This window comes from Vipera berus (genome assembly GCF_964194415.1).
Source record: "Vipera berus genome assembly, chromosome: 1".
In the NCBI taxonomy this organism is placed as follows: domain Eukaryota; kingdom Metazoa; phylum Chordata; class Lepidosauria; order Squamata; family Viperidae; genus Vipera; species Vipera berus.
In genome coordinates, this window is record NC_138202.1 from 305,850,861 (window position 1) to 305,870,180 (window position 19,320).

The following is a 19,320-nucleotide window of genomic DNA, read 5'->3' on the forward strand; positions in this document are numbered from 1 at the left end:
AAATCAAAAGTCCAAGGGAATGTTGATTTTAACCACAAAATAAAGAATTTATTACTTCTTTATAGAAAAACTATGACAAATCTAGCCATATATTGTAAATGTAAAGTTTTACATTTTAAAGATACATTGCCAGCAAACATTATATATTGCAAGGTCAGGTTCTTCCCAGTTGTAATATCTATCTGTGAAAGTTGGTTCATCAAAAATGCTGAATGAAGAAAAATCAGTTTGTTAGAATGGTGGCATTGGGGAAATAGCTTTGAGTACCTTAGGCAAGAAAATAAAATAAATCAAGTAAAATGCACTGGAAGAACTAATTTTGAGGCTAGTGGTTCAATATTTTGGGCACATAATGCCAAAGCTGGAGTATTTGAAAAAGGCTCTGATCCTGAAAAAATCCAGCTCTAGTTGCTATGATTGACATATGAGCTTAAGCTTTAAAGAACCTAAAAAGCAGTTACTGACAGAAAATTCTAGCAAATCTATGTCCATCCCTGAGTCCCAAAGAATCATAGGTAACAACAATAAAAAATCCATCTCATTTGAATTAGATAATGGAAAGGCTTCTCTAACAATTATCTGGGAACTGACTGAATTTACAACATAATCTAAAGGGAGTTGGGATGGGATGTAACAGAGGCAAAAACAGAAAAATGAACTGTGGCATCCAGCATAAATAATTAAAATAGCATCAAAAGAATTAATCCTCCCAAAAGTGCTCATTAAACTAATCTAAAGGTGAAATACCAGCACACCACTCTGGTCAGTTTGTGAAATGCAAAACAGCAGGGACGATCTGTATTTCCAGAAGTATTCCCTAAAATTGGAGGCCACCACTGGGGACGCTTTTCACTTAACCCTCTCTCTTTGAACTGTTGTGAGGCTGTGGAACCAGAAACAGCCCATTTCTTGATGGCAGATTCAGTTTTGAAAGGACATTGGCTAATGTGTCCTGCTATTGCACCATAAAAAGCTTTAAAGATTAGATCCAATGGCTGTTCTTGCAAGAACCTTGCAAGAACCATGATCAGGAGTTCTAGCAATAGCAATAGCACTTAGACTTATATACCACTTCATAGTGCTTTACAGCCCTCTCTAAGAGGTCTACAGAGTCAGCATATTGCCCCCAACAATCTGGGTTCTCATTTTACCAACCCTAGAAGGATGGAAGGCTGAGCCAACTTTGAGCCAGTGAGAATCGAACTGTTGGCAGTCAGCAAAATTAGCCTGCAGTACTGCATTCTAACCACTGCACCACCACAGCTCTTAGCTCTATCTTTATGGTGAGGTTACATTAACAGAGTCTTGCAAGTCTAAAAGTATCTCCCCTATTATGTCGTGGCTCTGATGAGCAGGAACGAGAACACGCAGAGGAATACAGACAAACACATACTTTATTTAAGCAGAAACTGTACTGAGAGATTGAATTCACCCTGCCTCAATACATATAGCCAGGCTGTATGGTATTAACCAATCGGATTGAAGCTATACTTGCTGCCCAATGTTAACCAATAGCAGGACTGGCGCCGTCCTGTCTGAGATGCTGAAGAACCATTGGTTCTCCAGCAGAGCACGTGGTGATATTCCAAAAGCCCAGTACATAACGTCCCCATCCTTCACTTTTATTCTCCTAAAAACTAGGAAGGGTCCCTTCTGAGATATTTTGCCACCTTTGTCCTTTGCACCCAAATTTCTTTTATCAGACTGTTAACTAAACTTCTGTCTCCCATTTCCACACACCATTATAGTTGGCAACAGCAGAAAATATGGCAGATTGAAGATGGTAGAGAAATGTTAATATGAGTTGGCAAAAACTAAGGCAGCTGAGATGGACATCTATTCTTTGAAAACGTGATGTAGGGTTAGTCTGTGTCTGTGCAGCCTGTTTTGAACAGGACACTGATTCCCAACATGTTTCACTTGCTTTTATGTAAATATATACACAGCCAGTACCATCAATCCCCAGTGGTGCTGCTTCAAACAAAACGACATTCTATTCTGTTTCTTCTAAACTTTATTCTGCTCTGGGTAATATCTGTTTAAGTCACACATCCTGTATACAAATCTTGAATGGATTACCAGGCCATTTTACATATTTCAGACATGAGACAAAAATAGACCAAAATGTAAAACAAATTAGGAATGCTGTTTAGAAAAAAGGCAGCTCTTAGAAAATTGGCTTATCCTATCATAACTTGTCCTATCCCATTTTCATTGGCATTGGCATAAATATAGAGTTACTGTAGCCCATTGCTAGGCTTTTATCATTTATATCAGTGATCTCCCCTTCATGGATTACTGCCTTGTCGTGGCGAAGGGGCTTGCGTAATTCAATGAAGCTATGAGCTATGCCGTGCAGGGCCACCCAAGACGGACAGGTCATAGCCGAGAGTTCTGACAAAACGTGATCCACTGGAGAAGGAAATGGCAACCCACTCCAGTATCTTTGCCATGAAAACCCTATGGACAGTACCAAAAGGCAAAACGATATGACGCTGGAAGATGAGCCCCTCAGGTCGGAAGGCGTCCAATATGCTACTGGGGAAGAGCAGAGGGCTAGAACTAGTAGCGCCAGAAAGAATGAAGCGACTGGGCCAAAGCCGAAAGGACGCTCAGCTGTGGATGTGTCTGGTGGTGAAAGGAAAGTCCGATGCTGTAAAGATTTTTTCTCCATAGGAACCTGGAATGTAAGATCCATGAATCAAGGAAAGCTGGACGTGGTCAAACAAGAGATGACAAGACTGAACATCGACATCTTAGGTATCAGCGAACTAAAATGGACAGGAATGGGTGAATTTAATTCAGATGACCACCAGGTATACTACTGCGGGCAAGAATCCCTCAGAAGAAATGGAGTAGCCTTCATAGTCAATAAAAGAGTAGGAAAAGCAATACTGGGATACAATCCTCAAAATGACAGAATGATCTCAGTTCGAATCCAAGGCAAACCATTCAATATCACAGTAGTCCAAGTCTATGCCCCAACCACCAGTGCTGAAGAGGATGAAATTGACCGGTTCTATGAAGCCCTACAGCACCTTATAGAACTAACACCAAAAAATGATGTCCTTATCATCATGGGGGATTGGAATGCTAAAGTAGGAAGCCAAAAGATAACCGGAATAACAGGCAAGTTTGGCCTTGGAGTACAAAATGAAGCAGGGCACAGGCTGATAGAATTTTGTCAAGAGAATACGATGGTCATAGCAAACACTCTTTTCCAACAACCCAAGAGACGGCTCTACACATGGACATCACCAGACGGTCATCACAGAAATCAGATTGACTATATGCTCTGCAGCCAAAGATGGAGAAGCTCTATACAGTCAGTAAAAACAAGACCAGGAGCTGATTGTGGCTCAGACCATGAGCTTCTCCTTGCAAAGTTTAAGCTTAAACTGAAGAAAGTAGGGAAAAGCACTAGGCCACTCAGGTATGAATTAAATCATATCCCTGTTGAATATACAGTAGAGGTGACAAATAGATTTAAGGAATTAGATCTGATAGACAGAGTGCCTGAAGAACTATGGACAGAGGTTCGCGACATTGTACAACAGGTAGCAACCAAAACCATCCCAAAGAAAAAGAAATGTAAGAAAGCAAAATGGCTGTCTGAGGAAGCTTTGCAAATAGCTAAGGAAAGGAGGGAAGCGAAAGGCAAGGGAGAAAAACATAGATATGCCCAATTGAATGCAGAATTCCAGAGAATAGCTAGAAGAGATAAGAATGCCTTCTTAAATGAACAGTGCAAAGAAATAGAAGAAAACAATAGAATAGGGAGGACCAGAGATCTTTTCAAGAAAATTGGAGAGATGAAGGGAACGTTTAATGCAAAAATGGGCATGATAAAGGACCAAAATGGCAGGGACCTAACAGAGGCAGAAGAGATTAAGAAGAGGTGGCAAAATTACACAGAAGAACTATACAAGAATGAGCTTAATGTCCCTGATAATCACGATGAGGTGGTCACTGACCTCGAGCCAGACATCCTAGAATGTGAAGTGAAGTGGGCCTTAGAAAAGCTGAGCAACAACAAAGCTAGTGGAGGTGACAGTATTCCAGCTGAGCTATTCAAAATCTTAAAAGATAGTGCAGTAAAAGTGCTACACTCAATTTGCCAGCAAATTTGGAAAACTCAGCAGTGGCCACAGGATTGGAAAAGATCAGTTTACATTCCAATTCCAAAGAAAGGCAGTGCCAAAGAATGTTCAAACTATCGCACCATTGCACTCATTTCTCATGCTAGTAAAGTCATGCTTAAAATCCTACAAGCTAGACTTCAACAGTATGTGGATCGAGAACTACCAGAAGTACAGGCAGGATTTCGAAGAGGCAGAGGAACTAGAGATCAAATTGCCAACATACGCTGGATCATGGAGAAAGCTAGGGAGTTCCAGAAAAACATCTACTTCTGCTTCATTGACTATGCTAAAGCCTTTGATTGTGTGGATCATAACAAACTGTGGCAAGTTCTTAAAGAGATGGGAGTACCAGACCATCTTATTTGTCTCTTGAGAAACCTATATGCGGGTCAAGAAGCAACAGTGAGAACTGGACATGGAACCACTGATTGGTTCAAAATTGGGAAAGGAGTCCGGCAAGGCTGTATACTGTCGCCCTGCCTATTTAACTTATATGCAGAGCACATCATGAGAAAGGCAGGGCTAGATGAATCAAAAGTTGGAATTAAGATTGCCGGAAGAAATATCAACAACCTAAGATACGCAGATGATACCACTCTAATGGCAGAAAGTGAAGAAGAACTAAAGAGCCTCTTGTTGCGGGTGAAGGAGAGTGCAAAACTTGGGTTGAAACTTAACATTAAGAAAACCAAGATCATGGCATCTGGCCCTCTCAATTCCTGGCAAATAGATGGGGAAGAAATGGAGGTAGTGACAGATTTTATTTTCCTGGGCTCCAAGATCACTGCAGATGGGGACTGTAGCCAAGAAATTAAAAGACGCTTGCTCCTGGGGAGGAAAGCCATGACAAATCTAGACAGCACACTAAAAAGCAGAGACATCACCCTGTCAACAAAAGTGCGTATAGTCAAGGCTATGGTCTTCCCAGTTGCAATGTATGGCAGTGAAAGTTGGACCATAAGAAAGGCTGAGCGCCAAAGAATTGAGGCCTTTGAACTATGGTGCTGGAGAAGACTCCTGCGAGTCCCTTGGACTGCAAGGCGATCAAACCGGTCAGTCCTAGAGGAGATCAACCCTGACTGCTCTTTAGAAGGCCAGATCCTGAAGCTAAAACTCAAATACTTTGGCCACCTAATGAGGAGGAAGGACTCACTGGAGAAGAGCCTAATGCTGGGAAAGATTGAGGGCAATAGAAGAAGGGGACGACAGAGAATGAGGTGGCTGGATGGAGTCACTGAAGCAGTAGGCGTGAGCTTAACTGGACTCCAGAAGATGGTAGAGGACAGGAAAGCCTGGAGGAACGTTGTCCATAGGGTCGCGATGGGATTTCTGTTTTGCCCCTTGAGAAACATCTATTCTAGGAAAAATGTTCTACATTTCAACATTTAAGGAGCCTGCCTCAATTCATACAGCTTATCTAATATAGAAAGGGGAGCAACTAAGTGCAGCCAAGAAAATACATGAAATTAGGTTAATATAAATAAAAATAAATGGCAATCATAATTTTAATTGGTTAGCTTTGCAAGTGAACATTTGTAATCGATCCATTTTCTGCCAGGAGCTCAAAGTGGAAATAATCCCTGCTCAATTTTTCCTGTAAAATAACCTTACTGGTACACCTTACTGATGGACCCTACTGGTACACCACACTTAATTTTCTTCTTCTTTCATATTAAAAACCAGAATTCAGTAACAACTTTAGCAGAGTTGCTGGGGTGTGTACTGAAGACTTTGGGGTACAAATCATACTTCTCTAGGTCTTAGATTATATGCCTCTGCTGTTTAGGAAACAATAAAGGTTCTCGATTTCTATTTCGGCAGTAATTTTAGTTTGTTTTTTTAAAGTGCAGCAGCTAAGTTAAAAGAGAGATATCTTTGTTGGAGCTGATAATTTTTTTGGCAGCAATACAAATGCACTACAGTATATTTAAAAAAAAGGATTACAAGGGAGTTTAGCTTTCCTCCTCCTCCTGCAACACTGAACAGAACAATAGATTGCTCATCGTCTTTGTTGTGTAGTGAGTTCTTCGCACAGGAAAGAAGACAAGGCAAGTGAGTTTAACAAAGCTCATGGTTTATTGCTTGCAGGATCTGAACTGAGAATTGGGCTGCAGCTTGCAGCAATTTATAGCCTGGCCCCTAGGCGGCAGCCAATAGATTTAAAGTAACCCATTGCCGCCTAGGGGCAGCCAATAGCAGCACTGGAGACCTGGAGTCTGGGTTGCTGGAGAGCCATTAGCTGCTCCCACTAACCAAGTAGCGTTACACTTGAGCCCAATACATAACAGTTTTAATTCCCCCCGGCCTTTTAAGTGTCCTTCTCCACATGGTTCCCACAGTACTACGTTGCCAGAAAAAAGACACCAGATCACAATGCAGCATCCTTTCAGGGTAATTGTGTGGAGGAAGGTAATGTTTCCTCCCATAAATGACTGCACTTTTAAAAAGAAATCTAAAAAGTGCAATCATTACTGGGAGAAACCATTACCTTACCCCACAGGATTACCCTGGAAGGATGCTGCATTGTCATCTGGTGCCTTTCTTCTGACTATGTAGTAGCCAGAAGTGCTCTCCCTTGAAAATCTCTGCCAATGACTTGATTCTCATTTCCACTTTCCAGGATCTCCAAACCGATCTTGGATGTAAAAACTGCTTCCTTGTTTATGATTTCTTGTTTAACCAAAAGCTGTCGTTTCCTCTGCAGTTTAACTAGCATCCGGCACCAGTACATCCCTACATATTTGCAAAAAAACAAGTAAAACACATGTCCTTCAGTTGCACGTCTTTGATCATTTACCCATTGTGAGATGGTAGAAAATAATATTGACATACAATTTGCAGCTCCCCATCACCGATTCCTATCCTGTCTCTGTTGCACAGGAATGCCAAGTGGGGCTGTCCTACTCTTTACCAACATCATTTATGATGCGAAAAGTGATCAGGGTTTGATTTTGCTGTAGTCCTTGTTTAGAACTGCACCAGTTGGAAGGAAAAACATTATTGTTTGTTAAATTTATTAAACCTATCTCGCTGTGGGGCTACTGTAGGTGGCCAATTCCATGCTGTAATTCAGTAGGAATGGAAAGATATAGGATCTGACAAAAATGGCACTACTCTGCTTAGGCTTCCTTAAAATGTTCTCTGTGCCTTTCCTTTTACACTCTTTCTGTTACAACACAAGTTGACTAAAGTGTAAAAAACACCCACAGGAATTGCAAGGAGAGAGTCAGGATAGGAATCAGTGATGGGGAGCTGCAAATTTTATGTCGATATTATTTTCTACCATCTCACAATGGGTAAATGATCAAAGACGTGCAACTGAAGGACATGTGTTTTACTTGTTTTTTTGCAAATATGTAGGGATGTACTGGTGCCGGATGCTAGTTAAACTGCAGAGGAAACAACAGCTTTTGGTTAAACAAGAAATCATAAACAGGGAAGCAGTTTTTACATCCAAGCTCAGTTTGGAGATCCGGGAAAGTGGAAATGAGTATTAGAAATTTTCCATTTTGGCTTAAATCACTCTGAATTGCAAATGTCAAAGCTAAAACTGGCCAGAAAAGTGCCATAAAACTAAAAATAGCAGTTTTCACAGTTTATTCCACATGAACAAAATCCATGCATTGCACAAATCAAATTTGTGAAAGGTTCCCATGTGCTATTTAATTTCAGGAGCAAAGATGTTGACTCTGAAGTTATAAACTATGATGGATTACTTTAGCAATGGCTGTTTGCTACTAATTAAAACATGGGTGCTTAAGATCAACACAAGGATAACAATTGCAACATCAAACCATCCTTTTCCAATTTGATACCCTTCATATATGGTAGACCAGGGGTCCTCAACCCATGGTCCGTGGACCAGTACCGGGGTGCAGCATGCCAGCAAGCAGTATGCACAAACAAGCAAAGCCCCATCTGCAAGATGCAGGCAGCACACAAAACCACACACCCTCCGGTCTGTGGAAAAACCTATCTCCACGAAACCAGTCCCTGGTGCCCAAAAGGTTGGGGACATCTGTGGTAGACTACAGAGGCTGATTGAAAACGCCATGTTGGAAAAGGACACCTTAAACAGCATGAACAAAACTATGAAGAAGTGGAAAACTTCAAATATTGCTTTTAATGTGCAGCATCTTGTTTTTGAAATTTGGAGCAATTAAGTTCCAGAAGAGTTTCAGAATTATTGATTGACTTATTCTGAGTTTCTTTTCTCAAATCAGTCTATTTTATAATTATTAAACCTGGGCAACAGGATCTTCACTTTTAAATTGCTCTAAACATATTTTTGATAAATTATAGCAAACTGCTTGCTGTTTTGAGATGTAACTCATACAGTTGAAATGCTTACTTCGGCCTTATTACAGATAGCAAAAAAAAATATTCTGCTTTTATCCCTTCCTCTAAAAAATTATGAATAATTTTGGCATGCAGTGCTTCCCCATATTGTAAATTCAAGCAGAACTTTCAACAAAGCATAATCTTTGTATATTATTTTTATATTTTTTCTTTATTTGAATACATAATCACCTGGGGGGGTTGGATTGTGTCTCTTATATTTACATTCTCTCTAACTTTCTGTTCAAATATATATCACAGCATCCCATAGTCACATGATTGCCATTTGCCCACTGTACAACCAGCTGTCGACAAGCAAAGTCAGTGAAGAAGTTGGAAGTAAAAGTTGTAGTCACTTGACTTTTTATTTAATGACTGCAGTAAATGTAAGCCTGCAGTGGTCACTTGATGTTAAACAATAGCATCACTTTCAACAGGGTTGCAGGTCCCAATCATGGTTGTTAAACAAGGACTATCTGTAATATGTCTCAGTATGTTTCTTATTTCATTGAGGAAAATCTAAGCAAGTAACAAGCATCAGGTATTTAAAATGTTGAAGTATATTGAATGTACATAGGAAAATCTTGCTTGAATCTTGCTGACTACCAAGGGAGATGGGGTAGACGGAAGACTTCCAAAATTCATGACCATCTAATCCTGTAAAAGGTCTAAGAGAAATTTTATTTACTGCATGTATCCCTTGTATCATTTAAATTTCATATACTTTTCCTTTTTCAAATTTCTTATAACTAAATGGCTGCTCGGTAATCAAATAACTAACATACATACATACATACAATGCTACTTCCTTAGGGAATAAACAATGCTTTTTTAAAATTACTGTTCTTTCAAAGTGAAAGAAAAAGAATACTAATTTAAAAAACTTTTGGGTTTCAAATCAGTAACCTTTTTCATACTAGTTAAAGCTCTTAGATAGTGTACTGTTTTAGCACTAATGAAGAAGAAAAGAATTAGAGATTAATTGAATGTAAAAGACCTGGCAAGAAAGGATTTTTTATTTTAAATGTGGCTGTTGTGTGAGCGTAGTTTAATATCATTTAGGTAAAATTATATGTAAAATAGTAAAATATCTGGGGCACACACACACACACACACACACACACACACACACACACACACACACACACTTAAATGTTTATGTACTCTATGACCTCAAATAGGAATGGAATTTATTTTTTGTCTTTTCTTTACTTTTATACTTAAGTCTTTTTCTTTATATACATTCCTCTTACATGCCAAATTGCAATCTTCCATATACATGGACATTCATAGAGGGAGCCATGAATATTGACTTCCACCAGGAAGCATGATCGAACAAGGCTTTTGTGTAAGTGTTTTGGCAAAACAAAAAAAAATCTGCTAATGGAAAAATAAAACACTGAACAATATGGGGACATTTTAGCTAATACACAATAAATATAATCCAAGCATGGATTAGGATCTCTGATCTAAGACTACTTTGTAAGCCAACTAGAGGTATATGTAGAATACAGATTCATTCAGGGTACAATACAATATAATGCTTAGAGATTGTTTTATTTTGAATAAAAACATTGAAGAGGGAGTTGAAATTATGAACATCATTTTAACCAATTTCCTTAATGCTGTATATTGTTGTTGTTGTTGTTAGTTGCGAAGTCGTGTCCGACCCATCGCGACCCTATGGACAATGTTCCTCCAGGCTTTCCTGTCCTCTACCATCTTCTGGAGTCCATTTAGGCTCACGCCTACTGCTTCAGTGACTCCATCCAGCCACCTCATTCTCTGTCGTCCCCTTCTTCTATTGCCCTCAATCTTTCCCAGCATTAGGCTCTTCTCCAGCGAGTCCTTCCTCCTCATTAGGTGGCCAAAGTATTTGAGTTTTATTTATTTATTTATTTATTTATTTAGTTGCATTTATATACCGCCCTATTCCCTAAGGACTCAGGGCGGTTTACAGGGAATTAAAAATCCACCATACAAAAGTTAAAAAACCAATTAAAAAATATTAAATTACCCTGTATACATTAAAACCCGGATTAAAAATTTCTCCTCAGCCTGGGCCTGAGAGCTCAAAGAGCCAGGTCTTCAGGCCCCGGCGGAATGATCGGAGGTCGGGGGCAGTCCTCAGCTCCACCGGCAGCTGGTTCCAGAGGGCAGGCGCTCCCACAGAGAAGGCCCTATCCCTGGGTGTCACCCGCCGGCAATCTCTCACCGGCGGCACCCTGAGCAGACCCTCCCTGTGGGAGCGCACTGGGCGAAGGGCGTTTGATGCCGGCAGCAGGTGTTCCCTCAAATAGTTCCCTCAAATAGTTTTAGCTTCAGGATCTGGCCTTCTAAAGAGCAGTCAGGGTTGATCTCTTCTAGGACTGACCGGTTTGATCGCCTTGCAGTCCAAGGGACTCGCAGGAGTCTTCTCCAGCACCAGAGTTCAAAGGCCTCAATTCTTTTGCGCTCAGCCTTTCTTATGGTCCAACTTTCACTGCCATACATTGCAATGTATATTGTTAAATGCAAACTAGTTTAAACATAGTTTATTAAGTGTTCTCAAGAATCTTTCTTAGCAAGACTCCTTATCTCTATGAAATTTATAATAATTTTTCCCTATTGCAAATCTGTATTCTGTAATACTTACTGACACACTTTCCCACTTTCTTCTTGAAGATTAAAAGCTCCTATTATTTTAATCATTTCCTTCTGCCTGATTTTTGCTTATTACTGAGTGACCCTGGAAAATTAGTTTTTATGAAATTTCTATTACCCCTGGGAATACTCTCACATATATTAGGTTTGCTATTAACGATCTCATTCGTTCTACAGATCATGTACATGAGCCTTTGAAATGTCTTTAGATTTCTTTCTTGTAATTTTTCTTTCCAATGAGAACTTCTTTTCTGTTATATATTACCTACCAGTCTAGTTTTCTGGGACAGCCTTTCCCCCCCCCCCATTGTTTTTCCACAAACATTTCTCCTGTTCAATCCAAGAAGTCTTCATTGTGCATGTGAATCAGAAAAAGGGGTGTGGTGTGTTTTTTTTACAAAAAAATCATACAAAAGTCTAGTTTGTCAATAATTAACATGGTCTCTGGTTCAAACCAACACCTGTTTTGAGAATAGCAGTTATTAATAATGCAGTAGCCTCAATCTGTACTTTCAGTATTTAATTTTCTCCTGGCTTCATTGTTTATCCCTGCCAAGCATATAGTTGTATATATGACCTCATGACTTCATGACTCTAATAAAGTGACCTGTATTTCCTCCAAACTGTTAGTCTTTTAAGACTAATTGTGTCACTTTACACTACAGGCTGGCATGGCTAGCCCTCTGTTCCAGTAGAAGATGGCTTATTTACATTTCATACTAACAATATTGAGAAATGACACTTTCCAGACTAAGAGATGTCCTCTATATCCCTTAGGGGGCGAAAAGAGTCTTCATTCCAGAGGAAAATAATTACTGTTTTCTAGACAGGAAAGTCAAATATTTATAAAAACTAACATTAAAGTTTCCTGTTACAAAAACCAGAACTTTCTGCACTTGAAAAACTATGGCTGATACAAGCTAATTAGCAGCTCACCTCACTGAATCTACAGTGCTTCCTCTTAAGTAATATATTGAGGATTGCACTGTCAGCGATGAAAGGGGGGCTCCACATATTCGTAAAATGTCCAAAATGAAGGTATGTGACCATCTTTTCTGCTTAGATTGATTATACTCTTATTTATTTATTTGTTTGTTTGTTAAATTTATATACTATTTATTTTGTTCAGGAATTCAAGGCAACCTATGTAGTCTTTTATCCTCCCTATTCCTGCCCCCAGTTTCAGGCATTAGGTAAGTTGGATTGGGCAAGTGACTGGCCCAAAGTCACCTACTGAGTTTCTATAACTGAGGATAAACTAGTCCTTGGGTCCCTTTAGTGTTAATATAAGACCTTAACTATTATACTGCAGTGGGTTCCCCACTTCTCCAGTCAACTACCACCATCGTGTCATGAAGTGGATAGGAACAAAGTTTAGAGGGTACCTTCTCAGTAAGAAGCTTTGTCAGTAGCCAGTTTAGAATCATAGAATCATAGGGCTAGAAGGGACCTTGGAGATCCTCTAGTCCAGGGGTAGGCAACCTCAGCTCTTTTATGACTCATGGACTTCAACTCCCAGAATTCCTGAGTCAGCTGACTCAGGAATTCTGGGAGTTGAAGTCTATGAGTCATAAAAGAGCCAAGGTTGCCTACCCCTGCTCTAGTCCAACTTCCTACCCAAGGAAGATAGATTCTTGAAAATAGATAAAAACAGCATAAAAGATCAAAAGAATAGTATGTAAAGGACTTCTATCTTTAGGCAGCAGTGTCTACAAGGCACTGAAAATCTGCAAGATGGTAGTCTGTGAACAAAATCCAACCGCTTGACATTCATGTATAAAAGGGGCATGGTTTTGATTAAGATGGTATACCAGCCATCTTGATCCTCCCCTGAGAACACCCATGCCTTCTGATCCATGGCAGATAGCAAGCAAACAAAAAAAGCCTACCAGGGTTCTAACTAATGTATTATATTTAGAAAGGTATGCATTTGTGAACTGCAGTTCATGTCAGCCCAAAAGTTACACCTTTTAATAAAATCAGAACAAGTATTATCAGATCCCTGATTTTTCTTTTTGCCACCATAATTAACACACCTCCCCTCCTACAATGGCAGGTATTGTTGATATGTAAATTTGATATCTTCCAAATGTGTTATGACTTCAACTCCCAGAATTCCCAGCCATGTGGCTAACTTTGTAATGCTGGCACATTGCTGTTTTAGTGTGGAATTGTTTTTAAAAAAACAAAATGAAACTTTGTGAGATTACTAGTCTAAACACAGTTGTTTAAATTATGGGTGAATGCAGATATAATCTGCTGACCTTTTTCCTCCTCTGAAGATTATGGTTGAAACTTTGTGAACAGGCAAAGCTCGTTAAGAAATTCTCTGTTTAATAGTGCCAGATATACAGGCAAATCCGGGCTCAAATAAAACATGTTAAACAACTGACATTAGAAGTGAAGAAAGTTGACCAGTCATTATTGACAAGTTTGTTCACTGTTTATCTTTGGAGCAGACATGCATGGAATTCCAGAACAAGATTCTTACAACATACATGCACACACATTTATGCACAGGCACACAAACTCACTGACTGTCAACTTCGCCTACGTTGGGTCTGGGAATAAAATCAATTCTGCTATGACTGGCATATACAGACAAGTTATTACTTTTATTTTCAACCATTATGACAATTGGTGCCCAAAATACAATGAGTAGGTTTTTAGACGACTTTTCACTTCCCCCTTTAAGATTCTTATCCAGAAAGAAGAGAAAGGAGCTTTCAAGACATAAGCTCAAAGGACACATCCTAATATGAATAGGTAAATGAGTAGAGAAGAGCAAGTAGTGGAGGAAAAATGGACATCTTTCACAGGGAATAATAATAACCCGTGAAGTCCCCTGAAGATTTGTACTGTGTTATAATGTTTGATAATTGGAAATTAGCAATGAGGCAGCTAATTGTGTCAAAGAAACTTTATTTTATATTAAATTTTATGCAGTATATAACTATGCTATAAAATATTTCATATGTATTATACTATTATTGATTTTATTTTTTAGTGATATTTAATTTTATTTTGGGTGAGGAAAACCAAGGCAAGTTGCTAAAACTCAGGAAGAAGAGTAGCTTTTCATTGAAAATTGGAGGATAAACTGCCAAATCGAATTACGAAACAAGGCAAGTCAAGACTAACAGGGCTTAATCTTAAATGCATTGGAAGTATTACTTGTGACAATGTCAATGTAGAAATGAGATATTGGATTGCAGCTGCCCTCCAAACCAATCCTCTCAAAATCTGATGGAAAACCACCTACCGTATTTTGGGCAGTGCAATTTTTCATTTTTGTTCCTAACAAGGTACACAATAGATCTTGACTAAAATTTGACATTTCTGTTTTGCACTTAAATGTCTCTTAATCCTCCCATCTCTGGTGACATTACCTAGTTATCAGTCACACACAATGATTTATTCAAATGCAATAAATAATAAAAAGGAACAGATGATACCATATAGCAAATCAATGATGTTACTGAAATTAAGATGTGTACTCTAACTGACCAGACTTTCTGCAGGGGGTGGTATTAATTATTAAAAATTAAACATTCTTCTGTTTGTCATTTTGAAAGCTTGCTCAGATCACTGTGCATGCACAATTGCCACAGTTGTCAATTTTTTCACCACCCCTTTACATCTTATATAGACAAATAAACTAAAATCTTGGCCATCTCACTCCTCACTATTTAACAAATAGATGTATACAAATAATCCTGAGAAATTATTTCAAGGAGTCAAAATACTGTAGATAGCAACATTAGATACAATACACAATGTGGCAAGCAGCTGAGTGACATGACAGGGAGAACACATATTTTGGAGTTATGCAGATGGTATGATTATTAATAAATGGTCTAATGAACCATAATAGAAACGAAGCATGGTTTAGTCTAATATATTATGTTGCTGTTGACTTGTAGGTAGTGTTCACACAACAAATTGGGTGGATTTGCATAACACAATAAATCACATTGTCTTTTGCTTGGCTTTAATTGCATGTTATGTGAAGAGAGCCATAGATTTATTATGATGTTGCAAGTTTAAAGATAAAGACTTCCTGTAGATGTGTTCATTTCCTACAATGGATATGTCATGGTAATTTTCTTGGAATGTGTATGAAACTACTTTCCCATTGCTTTTTAAAGAAACGTTTTTCTGATTTTCCAGCCTAGCCTACTGCTCAGACATCAGGCTGTCCCCCTAATATTGCATCATAATCATTTCTTATCTTCATCCATCTCATGTATTTGTTGTGTAAATAACATAGAATAATGCTCTGTGTGTGTGTGTGTGTGTGTGTGTGTGTGTGTGTGTAGAAAAATCAGACCTGAGCTTATTTGATTGATTTTTCTGCTTAAGTACTCCACAAAGCTAATTATATTTTACTTTCAAATCAACAAAGAATTCCAAACATCTGCTTGGGAGCCAATAATAGATAAATGAATTTACCTATTATTAATCTAAGGTTTTGAATATCCCAAGTAGTAGTCATTTTTCAGCAATTTCTGTTTCCATAGTATAGCCAAACATGTGTCTGGCAGCAAAAGTATAAAATTACTTTGTGAGATTCATTGAACTAAAATAGAGGGAATTATTGTCTTTCATTAAAATTATTCACAAAAAGGAAAGTTGGTCTTGTCAAAATATTTGTAAAAAACAAACAAAAATCAATTGCATTGTTCTGATTAAAAAAGACTGCATTATGGGAATTTCTAGCCATGTGTTCCCCTATTAAGGTCATTGTGTGCTGCTCCTGGAAGATTATCCAAAAGACTTTTTTTAAAAAAATACTCATTGATTGATTGATTTGATTTCTATCCCACCTTTATTATCAACTGCTTTACTCTGCAATTTAAATATTTCCTTTAAAAAAACATTCAAAGTCTCAGAATTTGCTATAGTTTAGAGACAGAAATGTGTTGAACTCTAATTCTTATCAATTTAATTTATTTTTTATTTTATTTACATCCCACCAATATTATTTTTACAAATAACTCAATTCAGCAAAAGTGAAACTGGTTAGTGAAAAAGATTCCAAATGGCTGGGAAAGTAGGGCTGTGCAAACATTTGGAAAAGGTCATTCCATAGGAATCCCCAGGATGTTGCTGTGGAACAGAATTATTTAGTGTTGTTCCAGAAGACAAAAACAAGAAATAAGAAAGTATAATTTGGCTGGACATCAAAAACAATTTTGTAATAGTTAAGAGCTGTTCAGCAGTAGAACAGACTGCCTTGAGAGGTGGTGAATTTGTCCTTTGCTAGAAGCATTTAAAAATAGAATTATCAGGGATGCTAAAGTAGAGGATTCCTGCACTGGATAGACTAGATGATCTCCAAGATCCTTCCAACTCTTTAATTTTATGATTCTGTGAGGGCTGTCACTGAGGCAGTCAAAAACTATACTAGCATGGAATTTCCCATCCCATTGTCAATCCTTACCCCATTCCTATTGCTTTTGTTTCAAGTCACCGTAGTCACCTGACTTTTTTTTTAAAAAAAATAATTTTAATTCCATTTATATCCCGCCCTTCTCCGAAGACTCAGGGCGGCTTACAAGCTTAGCAGTAGCCTTCATTCTATGTACATGCCTGCTTATTAGGGCTTTCACACACACCCCAAGCGGCATTATTACAAAGTCAGCTTAATTGCTAAGTTTGTAAGCCGCCCTGAGTCTTCGGAGAAGGGCGGGATATAAATGGAATTAAAATAAATAAAATAAATAAATAAATTGCCCCCAACAATCTGGGTCCTCACTTCCTGACTTCCTGCCAAAGTGATGAGTGACAAAACTTAATAGATTTATATATCTTGGAAAATGTCTGAAAAAGGGAAAACACTATCATAATACCAGCACAAATAAAGACAAGCCTGTCTCAGTCATAGGTGGGGATGAGATGAAAGCAATCAGTAAGGTTCCCCCGCACATGCATGCTAGTCGTTTCCGACTCTAGGGGCCGGTGCTCATCTCCGTTTCAAAGCCGAAGAGCCAGCGCTTGTCCGAGGACGTCTCCGTGATCATGTGGCCGGCATGACTAGACACCAAAGGCGCACGGAACGCTGTTACCTTCCCACCGTAGTGGTCCCTATTTTTCTACTTGCATTTTTACGTGCTTTCGAACTGCTAGGTTGGCAGAAGCTGGGACGAGTAACAGGCGCTCACTCTGCTACACGGCACTCGGGATTCGACCCGCCAAACTGCCGACCTTCCGATCGACAAGCTCAGCGTCCTAACCCACTGAGCCACCGCGTCCCTAAGCAATCAGTAGGACATGGCAAAAAAGAGGTGGCTAGTGCACATTTGTGCCATCATTAGATGTAAGTGGGGAATTGCCCAGAAAGAAATGCTTGGTTCACCATAACATATCCTGAGAAGCACCTATTTCAAATGAAAAAAGCCTATCCAAAATAGAAATTATAAAGGAAGGTTATTATAGCTTACTCTCTATTCCAGGGTTTCTCAACCTTGGCAATGTTAAGATATACGGACTTCATCTCTGGGAGATGAAGTCCACACAATTTAAAGTTGCTAAGGTTCAGAAACACTCTTCTATCTTGATCTAAAAAAAAACAACTTCCCTCTTTGAACAATGCTAATTAATTATATCCTAAGAGAGGGGAAAAACTCAAACATTGCTAGGGTCCTCATAATCTTCTTCTTAGCATCACATCATTCTGGCATGATGAATAAAGACCACAGCATCTTCCTGAAGTTTCATCTTGAATTCTCATCAACCTGATCCAGCTTGAACAGACATAGCTTCATCCATTTTGGAGATATAGACTGCCATCTCGGTCATAGTAAACACACATCAGACTCAACTGGACCCATGCACCTCACCTGGCCCCATCATTTGGCAGATGCCAGAGCAGATGTGTCAAAAAAATTCTAGATGTCTGCCTCCATTGTGCAATCAAAGCACACCCATTTTCATGTGCTACACATGCAACACTACATAAAAAGGACCTGGCTTTGATCACTCAGCTGATCAAGGGGATGTCTCTGCTTCAAAGTATCCCTAGACTGCAGAGCAAAATTGCTGGTTTTCACTAGCAAGGTGTATAATCTTTTTAGCAAAAGGTAAAAAAAATGCAACACAAGTGCTTTAAGATTCGGTGTTCTTGACCACTGAGTACACACAAAACACACACCAAAAAAGCCAACATCTTTTCCCATTTCCTTAGTCATACTACTTTTATGCCCCCGCAAACGATAGAAAAATTTTGAGCCACTGCAGAAAGGTTCCCAAACTTATTCTAAGCCATGCTTTGTTTTCACCAATGATTTATTGAGTAAAAAAGGTGGCTAGGTTTGCACAACACACACTAAGCCCAAACCATGGTAATCATTGCAGCTTAGCTCAGCAATACACAATCTTTTCAACACCATCTTTCACAAGGGACACCCAACTGGGGGTGGGGTTGAGGTCTGTTACTTAAGAGTAGCATGATTTTTGTTTTCAAAACTTTTCACCATCTGAAAATGAGAAAAGGTCTGTATTTGTGGCTCACACTGGAGATCCAAATGGAGATCCAAAGGCATGTATGTACAGCAAATTGCTGGGGGCACCTCTGGTTTGGTGCAAAGTGTCCCTTTCGTTAGATTTGGAATTCAAAAAGTGGTGTCATCTGTGCATGAGGAGTATATTTTGATACAAGATTCAAATATCGTAATTTGCCTTTTGACAGAAATATCACTTTTGAGCTGTATATTTATGAAACTATATGCAAATTATCAAGAGCCTTACTGAACAGCAACTGTGAGTTCAAAAGATGATCTTAATTTTTCGTTTTCCTCTGATATAATGTGCTTTTTCCTCTAGAAAGATTTTGTGTCACTCCATTATAAAAATGATAAAATTATATAGTTCTGTATGTTCTATAGTCTCTATATTCCTAGAAGCCTACGGTCTCTCTCAGACATACAAACAGACAAGATTAATGAGCTTTTACTTGGAAATATTATTTCATTAGTGTTCACATAGCCTTTTCCCCCACCCACAACCCTATTTACATAAAACAGAACCTTTCAGGTCTTACAAAGAAGCAATTTTATTTTCTGGAATATGAAAGCACGCTTCAGGTACCAATTCTCTTATTGCTTAAGAAGAGGGCATGTCAGCAATAACTCAGGTGAAATTGAATCCCTTTCCATGTTTTTCTCCTAAAATTCAATCACATTTTAAAGTTAAAGAT